The sequence below is a fragment of the Pseudophryne corroboree genome, chromosome 3 (assembly GCF_028390025.1).
Source record: "Pseudophryne corroboree isolate aPseCor3 chromosome 3, aPseCor3.hap2, whole genome shotgun sequence".
NCBI lineage: Eukaryota > Metazoa > Chordata > Amphibia > Anura > Myobatrachidae > Pseudophryne > Pseudophryne corroboree.
Window position 1 is genome coordinate 546,896,096 of NC_086446.1, and position 13,314 is coordinate 546,909,409.

At 33.5% G+C, this 13,314-nt stretch overlaps 9 non-coding genes across 9 annotated transcripts; all 9 read left to right on the top strand.

The window, feature by feature from the left end:
• The first annotated feature begins 325 nt into the window (after positions 1-325).
• TRNAL-UAG (transfer RNA leucine (anticodon UAG)) lies at positions 326-407 on the top strand. Its single transcript has one exon. It is a non-coding gene; the product is annotated as a tRNA-Leu (tRNA).
• A 3,104-nt stretch (positions 408-3,511) lies between these two features.
• Positions 3,512-3,593, top strand: TRNAL-UAG (transfer RNA leucine (anticodon UAG)). The gene has a single exon. It is a non-coding gene; the product is annotated as a tRNA-Leu (tRNA).
• A 1,697-nt stretch (positions 3,594-5,290) lies between these two features.
• Positions 5,291-5,372, top strand: TRNAF-AAA (transfer RNA phenylalanine (anticodon AAA)). Its single transcript has one exon. It is a non-coding gene; the product is annotated as a tRNA-Phe (tRNA).
• A 987-nt stretch (positions 5,373-6,359) lies between these two features.
• On the top strand, positions 6,360-6,441 carry TRNAL-AAG (transfer RNA leucine (anticodon AAG)). The gene has a single exon. It is a non-coding gene; the product is annotated as a tRNA-Leu (tRNA).
• Positions 6,442-6,703: 262 nt separating this feature from the next.
• On the top strand, positions 6,704-6,785 carry TRNAL-UAG (transfer RNA leucine (anticodon UAG)). Its single transcript has one exon. It is a non-coding gene; the product is annotated as a tRNA-Leu (tRNA).
• A 1,705-nt stretch (positions 6,786-8,490) lies between these two features.
• Positions 8,491-8,572, top strand: TRNAL-AAG (transfer RNA leucine (anticodon AAG)). The gene has a single exon. It is a non-coding gene; the product is annotated as a tRNA-Leu (tRNA).
• A 987-nt stretch (positions 8,573-9,559) lies between these two features.
• TRNAL-AAG (transfer RNA leucine (anticodon AAG)) lies at positions 9,560-9,641 on the top strand. Its single transcript has one exon. It is a non-coding gene; the product is annotated as a tRNA-Leu (tRNA).
• A 262-nt stretch (positions 9,642-9,903) lies between these two features.
• Positions 9,904-9,985, top strand: TRNAL-UAG (transfer RNA leucine (anticodon UAG)). Its single transcript has one exon. It is a non-coding gene; the product is annotated as a tRNA-Leu (tRNA).
• A 1,694-nt stretch (positions 9,986-11,679) lies between these two features.
• Positions 11,680-11,761, top strand: TRNAL-AAG (transfer RNA leucine (anticodon AAG)). Its single transcript has one exon. It is a non-coding gene; the product is annotated as a tRNA-Leu (tRNA).
• The last annotated feature ends 1,553 nt before the right edge of the window (positions 11,762-13,314 follow it).

Genomic DNA, 13,314 nt, shown 5'->3' on the forward strand with positions numbered 1-13,314 from the left:
TAAATCGCTGGATTAAGGCTCTAGTCTCTTTGGAGGCGTGGGTTCAAATCCCTCTGCTGCCATAATTATTTTCAAGAGAAAATCACATTTATTGATGTCAAACTGTTTTACTCTACTAAACAGCAAATCATTAATAAAAAATCCTTACTCATTAATATTGTCTACTAATTTTGTACCTTTTTTATGCTTCCTTAACTTTTTGTATTTTAAATACTTGTAACATGACACTTCTTTTCAAGTATTGATTTTAAATAACACATTTTTTTTCCTGTAATCTCAACTGTATGTCCCAGAACTGTGAGCATTCAGTCAGACAGGTCCATGTGGTAGCATGGCCGAGCGGTCTAAGGCGCTGGATTTAGGCTCCAGTCTTTCTGGAGGCGTGGGTTCAAATCCCACTGCTGCCATAACGATTTTACTATGAAAACATCAGTCAGTGATGACAAAATGTTTTTCTCCACTATTAAGAAAAACAATAATAATAAAGACTTTTCTCCTCAATAGCTGATTGATATGATCCAGATGCATGAGCTAAAAATCAGCAGTGTCTAAGGCGCTGGATTAAGGTTCCAGTTTCTTGGGAGGCTTTGGATCAAAACCTACTGCCGCCATAATTATTTTTCCTAAGAAAAAATAAGTCATTGATGTCAAAGTGTTTTTCTTTACTAAACAGCAAATGAATAATAAAAAAATCCTTTCTCATTAATATTTTATGTCAATTGATGTACTCTTTTAACCTTCCAAAACATTTTGTACATAACTTAAACACTTTTGGTATGACACTTCTTTTTAAGTATTTATTTAAAACAAAAAAAAATATTTGTACTGTTATCTGTGCTATATGGCCCAGATCTGTGAGCTAAGAGTGTTCATTTGGTACCAGGGCCGAGCGGTCTAAGGCCACTAAGCTGCTAAAATAAAATATTGGTAGGTTAAAAAGTTCATCATCTGCCCTAGATTTTAAAACAGTTTATCATAATGTCAAGAGTCTTCTCAAAATGTAAAAATAATATGTAAAATTATAAACTATGAGCTATGGAGTCAAGGTAGAAATGTGGCTGAGCGGTCTAAGATGCTGCATTAAGGCTCCAGTCTGTTTGGAGGCATGGGTTCAAATTCCACTGCTGTCATAATTATTTTCAAGATAAAACGACTGTCATTGATGTCAAAGTGTTTTTCTCCACTAAACAGCAAGTCAATAATAAAAAATCCTTTCTAATTAATATTGTCTGCTAATTTTGTACCTTTTTTAAAGTTTTGTATTTTAAACACTTTTAACATGACACTTCTTTTCAAGTATTGATTTATAACTACACATTTTTTTCTTGTAATCTTAACTATATGATCCAGAACTCTGAGCTTTGAGTCAAAAGTATCCATGGGGTAGCAAGGGCAAGCGGTCTAAGGCACTGGATTTAGGTTCCAGTCTCTCTGGAGGCGTGGGTCTGAATCCCACTGCTTCCATAATGATTTTACTATGAAAATGTCAGTCAGTGATGGCAATGTGTTTTTCTCCACTAATAAGAAAATCAATAATAATAAAGTCCTTTCTCCTCAAGATCTGATCAATATGATCCAGATGCATTAGCTAAAAATCAGCAGTGTCTAAGGTGATGGATTAAAGTTCCAGATTCTTTGGAGGAATTGGTTCAAAACCTACTGCCGCCATAATTATTTTCCCTGAGAAAAAATAAGTAATTGATGTCAAAGTGTTTTTTCTCTACTAAACAGCAAATTAATAATAAAAATATCCTTTCTCATTGATATTTTATGTCAATTTATGTACTTTTTTAACCTTCCAAAACGTTTTGTACATAATTTAAACACTTTTTGCATTACACTTCTTTTTAAATATTGATTTAAAAAAATGTTTTTACTGTAACCTGAGCTATATGACCCAGATCTGTGAGCTAAGAGTGTCCATGTGGTACCATGGCCAAGTGGTCTAAGGCCACTAAGTTGCTAAAGTAAAATATTGGAAGGTTGAAAATTTCTTTATCTGTCCTAGATTTTAAAACAGTTTATCACAATTTCAAGAGTCTTCTCAAACTTTAAAAATAATATGTAAAATAATAAACTATGACCTTTGGAGCCAAAATAGATATGTGGTAGCATGGCCGAGCAGTCTAGATCGCTGGATTAAGGCTCTAGTCTCTTTGGAGGCGTGGGTTCAAATCCCTCTGCTGCCATAATTATTTTCAAGAGAAAATGACATTTATTGATGTCAAACTGTTTTACTCTACTAAACAGCAAATCATTAATAAAAAATCCTTACTCATTAATATTGTCTACTAATTTTGTACCTTTTTTATGCTTCCTTAACTTTTTGTATTTTAAATACTTGTAACATGACACTTCTTTTCAAGTATTGATTTAAAACAACACATTTTTTTCCTGTAATCTCAACTGTATGATCCAGAACTGTGAGCATTCAGTCAGACAGGTCCATGTGGTAGCATGGCCGAGCAGTCTAAGATGCTGGATTTAGGCTCCAGTCTCTCTAGAGGTGTGGGTTCAAATCCCACTGCTGCCATAATGATTTTACTATGAAAACATCAGTCAGTGATGACAAAATGTTTTTCTCCACTAATAAGAAAAACAATAATAATAAAGACTTTTCTCCTCAATAGCTGATCCAGATGCATGAGCTAAAAATCAGCAGTTTCTAAGGCGCTGGATTAAGGTTCCAGTTTCTTTGGAGGCTTTGGATCAAAACCTACTGCTGCCATAATTATTTTCCCTGAGAAAAAATAAGTAATTGATGTCAAAGTGTTTTTTCTCTACTAAACAGCAAATGAATAATAAAAATATCCTTTCTCATTGATATTTTATGTCAATTTATGTACTTTTTTAACCTTCCAAAACGTTTTGTACATAATTTAAACACTTTTTGCATTACACTTCTTTTTAAATATTAATTTAAAAAAATGTTTTTACTGTAACCTGAGCTATATGACCCAGATCTGTGAGCTAAGAGTGTCCATGTGGTACCATGGCCGAGCGGTCTAAGGCCACTAAGTTGCTAAAGTAAAATATTGGAAGGTTGAAATGTTCATCATCTGTCCTAGATTTTAAAACAGTTTATCACAATTTCAAGAGTCTTCTCAAACTTTAAAAATAATATGTAAAATAATAAACTATGACCTTTGGAGCCAAAATAGATATGTGGTAGCATGGCCGAGCAGTCTAGATCGCTGGATTAAGGCTCTTGTCTCTTTGGAGGCGTGGGTTCAAATCCCTCTGCTGCCATAATTATTTTCAAGAGAAAATGACATTTATTGATGTCAAACTGTTTTACTCTACTAAACAGCAAATCAATAATAAGAAATCCTTACTAATTAATATTGTCTACTAATTTTGTACCTTTTTTATGCTTCCTTAACTTTTTGTATTTTAAATTCTTGTAACATGACACTTCTTTTCAAGTATTGATTTAAAACAACACATTTTTTTACTGTAATCTCAACTGTATGATCCAGAACTGTGAGCATTCAATCAGACAGGTCCATGTGGTAGCATGGCCGAGCGGTCTAAGGCGCTGGATTTAGGCTCCAGTCTCTCTGGAGGTGTGGGTTCAAATCCCACTGCTGCCATAATGACTTTACTATGAAAACATCAGTCAGTGATGACAGAATGTTTTTCTCCACTAATAAGAAAAACAATAATAATAAAGACTTTTCTCCTCAATAGCTGATTGATATGATCCAGATGCATGAGCTAAAAATCAGCAGTGTCTAATGCACTGGATTAAGGTTCCAGTTTCTTGGGAGGCTTTGGATCAAAACCTACTGCCGCCATAATTATTTTTCCTAAGAAAAAATAAGTCATTGATGTCAAAGTGTTTTTCTTTACTAAACAGCAAATGAATAATAAAAAAATCCTTTCTCATTAATATTTTATGTCAATTGATGTACTTTTTTAACCTTCCAAAACATTTTGTACATAACTTAAACACTTTTGGTATGACACTTCTTTTTAAGTATTTATTTAAAACAAAAAAAATGTTTGTACTGTAATCTGTGCTATATGGCCCAGATCTGTGAGCTAAGAGTGTTCATTTGGTACCATGGCCGAGCGGTCTAAGGCCACTAAGCTGCTAAAATAAAATATTGGTAGGTTAAAAAGTTCATCATCTGCCCTAGATTTTAAAACAGTTTATCATAATTTCAAGAGTCTTCTCAAAATGTAAAAATAATATGTAAAATTATAAACTATGAGCTATGGAGTCAAGGTAGAAATGTGGCTGAGCGGTCTAAGATGCTCCATTAAGGCTCCAGTCTGTTTGGAGGCATGGGTTCAAATTCCACTGCTGTCATAATTATTTTCAAGATAAAACGACTGTCATTGATGTCAAAGTGTTTTTCTCCACTAAACAGCAAGTCAATAATAAAAAATCCTTTCTAATTAATATTGTCTGCTAATTTTGCACCTTTTTAAATTTTTGTATTTTAAACACTTTTAACATGACACTTCTTTTCAAGTATTGATTTATAACTACACAATTTTTCTTGTAATCTTAACTATATGATCCAGAACTCTGAGCTTTGAGTCAAAAGTATCCATGGGGTAGCAAGGGCGAGCGGTCTAAGGCACTGGATTTAGGTTCCAGTCTCTCTGGAGGCGTGGGTCTGAATCCCACTGCTTCCATAATGATTTTACTATGAAAATGTCAGTCAGTGATGGCAATGTGTTTTTCTCCACTAATAAGAAAATCAATAATAATAAAGTCCTTTCTCCTCAACATCTGATCAATATGATCCAGATGCATTAGCTAAAAATCAGCAGTGTCTAAGGTGATGGATTAAAGTTCCAGATTCTTTGGAGGAATTGGTTCAAAACCTACTGCCGCCATAATTATTTTCCCTGAGAAAAAATAAGTAATTGATGTCAAAGTGTTTTTTCTCTACTAAACAGCAAATGAATAATAAAAATATCCTTTCTCATTGATATTTTAAGTCAATTTATGTACTTTTTTAACCTTCCAAAACGTTTTGTACATAATTTAAACACTTTTTGCATTACACTTCTTTTTAAATATTGATTTAAAAAAATGTTTTTACTGTAACCTGAGCTATATGACCCAGATCTGTGAGCTAAGAGTGTCCATGTGGTACCATGGCCGAGCGGTCTAAGGCCACTAAGTTGCTAAAGAAAAATATTGGAAGGTTGAAAAGTTCATCATCTGTCCTAGATTTTAAAACAGTTTATCACAATTTCAAGAGTCTTCTCAAACTGTAAAAATAATATGTAAAATAATAAACTATGACCTTTGGAGCCAAAATGGATATGTGGTAGCATGGCCGAGTGGTCTAAGGCGCTGGATTAAAGCTCCAGTCTCTTTGGAGGCGTGGGTTCAAATCTCACTGCTGCCATAATTATTTTCAAGAGAAAATGACATTTATTGATGTCAAACTGTTATACTCTACTAAACAGCAAATCAATAATAAAAAATCTTTACTCATTAATATTGTCTACTAATTTTGTACCTTTTTTATGCTTCCTTAACTTTTTGTATTTTAAATACTTGTAACATGACACTTCTTTTCAAGTATTGATTTAAAACAACACATTTTTTTCCTGTAATCTCAACTGTATGATCCAGAACTGTGAGCTTTCAGTCAGACAGGTCCATGGGGTAGCAAGGGCGAGCGGTCTAAGGCACTGGATTTAGGTTCCAGTCTCTCTGGAGGCTTGGGTCTGAATCCCACTGCTTCCATAATGATTTTACTATGAAAATGTCAGTCAGTGATGGCAATGTGTTTTTCTCCACTAATAAGAAAATCAATAATAATAAAGTCCTTTCTCCTCAACATCTGATCAATATGATCCAGATGCATTAGCTAAAAATCAGCAGTGTCTAAGGTGCTGGATTAAAGTTCCAGATTCTTTGGAGGAATTGGTTTGAAACCTACTGCCGCCATAATTATTTTCCCTGAGAAAAAATAAGTAATTGATGTCAAAGTGTTTTTTCTCTACTAAACAGCAAATGAATAATAAAAATATCCTTTCTCATTGATATTTTATGTCAATTTATGTACTTTTTTAACCTTCCAAAACGTTTTGTACATAATTTAAACACTTTTTGCATTACACTTCTTTTTAAATATTGATTTAAAAAAATGTTTTTACTGTAACCTGAGCTATATGACCCAGATCTGTGAGCTAAGAGTGTCCATGTGGTACCATGGCTGAGCGGTCTAAGGCCACTAAGTTGCTAAAGTAAAATATTGGAAGGTTGAAAAGTTCATCATCTGTCCTAGATTTTAAAACAGTTTATCACAATTTCAAAAGTCTTCTCAAACTTTAAAAATAATATGTAAAATAATAAACTATGACCTTTGGAGCCAAAATAGATATGTGGTAGCATGGCTGAGCGGTCTAAGGCGCTGGATTAAGGCTCCAGTCTCTTTGGAGGCGTGAGTTCAAATCCCACTGCTGCCATAATTATTTTCAAGAGAAAATGACATTTTTTGATGTCAAACTGTTTTACTCTACTAAACAGCAAATCAATAATAAAAAATCTTTACTCATTAATATTGTCTACTAATTTTGTACCTTTTTTATGCTTCCTTAACTTTTTGTATTTTAAATACTTGTAACATGACACTTCTTTTCAAGTATTGATTTAAAACAACACATTTTTTTCCTGTAATCTCAACTGTATGATCCAGAACTGTGAGCATTCAGTCGGTCAGGACCGTGTGGTAGCATGGCCGAGCGGTCTAAAGTGCTGGATTTAGGCTTCAGTCTCTCTGGAGGCGTGGGTTCAAATCCCACTGCTGCCATAATGATTTTACTATGAAAACATCAGTCAGTGATGACAAAAATTTTTTTTCCACTAATAAGAAAAACAATAATAATAAAGACTTTTCTCCTCAATAGCTGATTGATATGATCCAGATGCATGAGCTAAAAATCAGCAGTGTCTAAGGCGCTGGATTAAGGTTCCAGTTTCTTTGGAGTCTTTGGAGGCTTTGGATCAAAACCTACTGCCGCCATAATTATTTTTCCTAAGAAAAATAAATCATTGATGTCAAAGTGTTTTTCTTTACTAAACAGCAAATGAATAATAAAAAAATCCTTTCTCATTAATATTTTATGTCAATTGATGTACTTTTTTAACCTTCCAAAACATTTTGTACATAACTTAAACACTTTTGGTATGACACTTCTTTTTAAGTATTTATTTAAAACAAAAAAAATGTTTGTACTGTAATCTGTGCTATATGGCCCAGATCTGTGAGCTGAGAGTGTTTATTTGGTACCATGGCCGAGCGGTCTAAGGCCACTAAGCTGCTAAAATAAAATATTGGTAGGTTAAAAAGTTCATCATCTGCCCTAGATTTTAAAACAGTTTATCATAATTTCAAGTCTTCTCAAAATGTAAAAATAATATGTAAAATTATAAACTATGAGCTATGGAGTCAAGGTAGATATGTGGTTGAGCGGTCTAAGATGCTCCATTAAGGCTCCAGTCTGTTTGGAGGCATGGGTTCAAATTCCACTGCTGTCATAATTATTTTCAAGATAAAACGACTGTCATTGATGTCAAAGTGTTTTTCTCCACTAAACAGCAAGTCAATAATAAAAAATCCTTTCTAATTAATATTGTCTGCTAATTTTGTACCTTTTTTAAATGTTAGTATTTTAAACACTTTTAACATGACACTACTTTTCAAGTATTGATTTATAACTACACATTTTTTTCTTGTAATCTTAACTATATGATCCAGAACTCTGAGCTTTGAGTCAAAAGTATCCATGGGGTAGCAAGGGCGAGCGGTCTAAGGCACTGGATTTAGGTTCCAGTCTCTCTGGAGGCGTGGGTCTGAATCCCACTGCTTCCATAATGATTTTACTATGAAAATGTCAGTCAGTGATGGCAATGTGTTTTTCTCCACTAATAAGAAAATCAATAATAATAAAGTCCTTTCTCCTCAACATCTGATCAATATGATCCAGATGCATTAGCTAAAAATCAGCAGTGTCTAAGGTGATGGATTAAAGTTCCAGATTCTTTGGAGGAATTGGTTCAAAACCTACTGCCGCCATAATTATTTTCCCTGAGAAAAAATAAGTAATTGATGTCAAAGTGTTTTTTCTCTACTAAACAGCAAATGAATAATAAAAATATCCTTTCTCATTGATATTTTTTGTCAATTTATGTACTTTTTTAACCTTCCAAAACGTTTTGTACATAATTTAAACACTTTTTGCATTACACTTCTTTTTAAATATTGATTTAAAAAAATGTTTTTACTGTAACCTGAGCTATATGACTCAGATATGTGAGCTAAGAGTGTCCATGTGGTACCATGGCCGAGCGGTCTAAGGCCACTAAGTTGCTAAAGTAAAATATTGGAAGGTTGAAAAGTTCATCATCTGTCCTAGATTTTAAAACAGTTTATCACAATTTCAAGAGTCTTCTCAAACTTTAAAAATAATATGTAAAATAATAAACTATGACCTTTGGAGCCAAAATAGATATGTGGTAGCATGGCCGAGCGGTCTAAGGCGCTGGATTAAGGCTCCAGTCTCTTTGGAGGCGTGGGTTCAAATCCCACTGCTGCCATAATTATTTTCAAGAGAAAATGACATTTATTGATGTCAAACTGTTATACTCTACTAAACAGCAAATCAATAATAAAAAATCCTTACTCATTAATATTGTCTACTAATTTTGTACCTTTTTTATGCTTCCTTAACTTTTTGTATTTTAAATACTTGTAACATGACACTTCTTTTCAAGTATTGATTTAAAACAACACATTTTTTTCCTGTAATCTCAACTGTATGATCCAGAACTGTGAGCTTTCAGTCAGACAGGTCCATGGGGTAGCAAGGGCGAGCGGTCTAAGGCACTGGATTTAGGTTCCAGTCTCTCTGGAGGCGTGGGTCTGAATCCCACTGCTTCCATAATGATTTTACTATGAAAATGTCAGTCAGTGATGGCAATGTGTTTTTCTCCACTAATAAGAAAATCAATAATAATAAAGTCCTTTCTCCTCAACATCTGATCAATATGATCCAGATGCATTAGCTAAAAATCAGCAGTGTCTAAGGTGCTGGATTAAAGTTCCAGATTCTTTGGAGGAATTGGTTCAAAACCTACTGCCGCCATAATTATTTTCCCTGAGAAAAAATAAGTAATTGATGTCAAAGTGTTTTTTCTCTGCTAAACAGCAAATGAATAATAAAAATATCCTTTCTCATTGATATTTTATGTCAATTTATGTACTTTTTTAACCTTCCAAAACGTTTTGTACATAATTTAAACACTTTTTGCATTACACTTCTTTTTAAATATTAATTTAAAAAAATGTTTTTACTGTAACCTGAGCTATATGACCCAGATCTGTGAGCTAAGAGTGTCCATGTGGTACCATGGCCGAGCGGTCTAAGGCCACTAAGTTGCTAAAGTAAAATATTGGAAGGTTGAAATGTTCATCATCTGTCCTAGATTTTAAAACAGTTTATCACAATTTCAAGAGTCTTCTCAAACTTTAAAAATAATATGTAAAATAATAAACTATGACCTTTGGAGCCAAAATAGATATGTGGTAGCATGGCCGAGTGGTCTAAGGTGCTGGATTAAGGCTCCAGTCTCTTTGGAGGCGTGGGTTCAAATCCCACTACTGCCATAATTATTTTCAAGAGAAAATGACATTTATTGATGTCAAACTGTTTTACTCTACTAAACAGCAAATCAATAATAAAAAATCCTTACTCATTAATATTGTCTACTAATTTTGTACCTTTTTTATGCTTCCTTAACTTTTTGTATTTTAAATACTTGTAACATGACACTTCTTTTCAAGTATTGATTTAAAACAACACATTTTTTTCCTGTAATCTCAACTGTATGATCCAGAACTGTGAGCATTCAGTCAGACAGGTTCATGTGGTAGCATGGCCGAGCGGTCTAAGGTGCTGGATTTAGGCTCCAGTCTCTCTGGAGGCGTGGGTTCAAATCCCACTGCTGCCATAATGATTTTACTATGAAAACATCAGTCAGTGATGACAAAATGTTTTTCTCCACTAATAAGAAAAACAATAATAATAAAGACTTTTCTCCTCAATAGCTGATTGATATGATCCAGATGCATGAGCTAAAAATCAGCAGTGTCTAAGGCGCTGGATTAAGGTTCCAGTTTCTTTGGAGGCTTTGGATCAAAACCTACTGCCGCCATAATTATTTTTCCTAAGAAAAAATAAGTCATTGATGTCAAAGTGTTTTTCTTTACTAAACAGCAAATGAATAATAAAAAAATCCTTTCTCATTAATATTTTATGTCAATTTATGTACTTTTTTAACCTTCCAAAACATTTTGTACATAACTTAAACACTTTTGGTATGACACTTCTTTTTAAGTATTTATTTAAAAAAAAATGTTTGTACTGTAATCTGTGCTATATGGCCCAGATCTGTGGGCTAAGAGTGTTCATTTGGTACCATGGCCGAGCGGTCTAAGGCCACTAAGCTGCTAAAATAAAATATTGGTAGGTTAAAAAGTTCATCATCTGCCCTAGATTTTAAAACAGTTTATCATAATTTCAAGAGTCTTCTCAAAATGTAAAAATAATATGTAAAATTATAAACTATGAGCTATGGAGTCAAGGTAGAAATGTGGCTGAGCGGTCTAAGATGCTCCATTAAGGCTCCAGTCTGTTTGGAGGCATGGGTTCAAATTCCACTGCTGTCATAATTATTTTCAAGATAAAACGACTGTCATTGATGTCAAAGTGTTTTTCTCCACTAAAAAGCAAGTCAATAATAAAAAATCCCTTCTAATTAATATTGTCTGCTAATTTTGTACCTTTTTTAAATTTTTGTATTTTAAACACTTTTAACATGACACTTCTTTTCAAGTATTGATTTATAACTACACAATTTTTTCTTGTAATCTTAACTATATGATCCAGAACTCTGAGCTTTGAGTCAAAAGTATCCATGGGGTAGCAAGGGCGAGCGGTCTAAGGCACTGGATTTAGGTTCCAGTCTCTCTGGAGGCGTGGGTCTGAATCCCACTGCTTCCATAATGATTTTACTATGAAAATGTCAGTCAGTGATGGCAATGTGTTTTTCTCCACTAATAAGAAAATCAATAATAATAAAGTCCTTTCTCCTCAACATCTGATCAATATGATCCAGATGCATTAGCTAAAAATCAGCAGTGTCTAAGGTGCTGGATTAAAGTTCCAGATTCTTTGGAGGAATTGGTTCAAAACCTACTGCCGCCATAATTATTTTCCCTGAGAAAAAATAAGTAATTGATGTCAAAGTGTTTTTTCTCTACTAAACAGCAAATGAATAATAAAAATATCCTTTCTCATTGATATTTTATGTCAATTTATGTACTTTTTTAACCTTCCAAAACGTTTTGTACATAATTTAAACACTTTTTGCATTACACTTCTTTTTAAATATTGATTTAAAAAAATGTTTTTACTGTAACCTGAGCTATATGACCAAGATCTGTGAGCTAATAGTGTCCAGGTGGTACCATGGCCGAGCGGTCTAAGGCCACTAAGTTGCTAAAGTAAAATATAGGAAGGTTGAAAAGTTCATCATCTGTCCTTGATTTTAAAACAGTTTATCACAATTTCAAGAGTCTTCTCAAATTTTAAAATAATATGTAAAATAATAAACTATGACCTTTAGAGGTAAAATAGATATGTGGTAGCATGGCCGAGCGGTCTAAGGTGCTGGATTAAGACTCCAGTCTATTTGGAGGCGTGGGTTCAAATCCCACTACTGCCATAATTATTTTAAAGAGAAAATTACATTTATTGATGTCAAACTGTTTTACTCTACTAAACAGCAAATCAATAATAAAAAATCCTTACTCATTAATATTGTCTACTAATTTTGTACCTTTTTTATGCTTCCTTAACTTTTTGTATTTTAAATACTTGTAACATGACACTTCTTTTCAAGTATTGATTTAAAACAACAAATTTTTTTCCTGTAATCTCAACTGTATGATCCAGAACTGTGAGCTTTCAGTCAAACAGGTCCATGTGGTAGCATGGCAGAGAGCTCAAAGGCACTGGATTTAGGCTCCAGGCTCTCTGGAGGTGTGGGTTCAAATCCCACTGCAGCCATAAAGATTTTACTATGAAAAAATCAGTTAGTGATGACAAAATGTTTTTCTCCACTAATAAGAAAAACAATAATAATAAAGACTTTTCTCCTCAATAGCTGATTGATATGATCCAGATGCATGAGCTAAAAATCAGCAGTGTCTAAGGCGCTGGATTAAGGTTCCAGTTTCTTTGGAGGCTTTGGATCAAAACCTACTGCCGCCATAATTACTTTTCCTAAGAAAAAATAAGTCATTGATGTCAAAGTGTTTTTCTTTACTAAACAGCAAATGAATAATAAAAAAATCCTTTCTCATTAATATTTTATGTCAATTGATGTACTTTTTTAACCTTCCAAAACATTTTGTACATAACTTAAACACTTTTGGTATGACACTTCTTTTTAAGTATTTATTTAAAACAAAAAAAAATGTTTGTACTGTAATCTGTGCTATATGGCCCAGATCTGTGAGCTAAGAGTGTTCATTTGGTACCATGGCGGAGCGGTCTAAGGCCACTAAGCTGCTAAAATAAAATATTGGTAGGTTAAAAAGTTCATCATCTGCCCTAGATTTTAAAACAGTTTATCATAATTTCAAGAGTCTTCTCAAAATGTAAAAATAATATGTAAAATTATAAACTATGAGCTATGGAGTCAAGGTAGAAATGTGGCTGAGCGGTCTAAGATGCTGCATTAAGGCTCCAGTCTGTTTGGAGGCATGGGTTCAAATTCCACTGCTGTCATAATTATTTTCAAGATAAAACGACTGTCATTGATGTCAAAATGTTTTTCTCCACTAAACAGCAAGTCAATAATAAAAAATCCTTTCTAATTAATATTGTCTGCTAATTTTGTACCTTTTTTAAATTTTTGTATTTTAAACACTTTTAACATGACACTTCTTTTCAAGTATTGATTTATAACTACACAATTTTTTCTTGTAATCTTAACTATATGATCCAGAACTCTGAGCTTTGAGTGAAATGTATCCATGGGGTAGCAAGGGCGAGCGATCTAAGGCACTGGATTTAGGTTCCAGTCTCTCTGGAGGCGTGGGTCCAAATCCCACTGCTTCCATAATGATTTTACTATGAAAATGTCAGTCAGTGATGGCAATGTGTTTTTCTCCACTAATAAGAAAATCAATAATAATAAAGTCCTTTCTCCTCAACATCTGATCAATATGATCCAGATGCATTAGCTAAAAATCAGCAGTGTCTAAGGTGCTG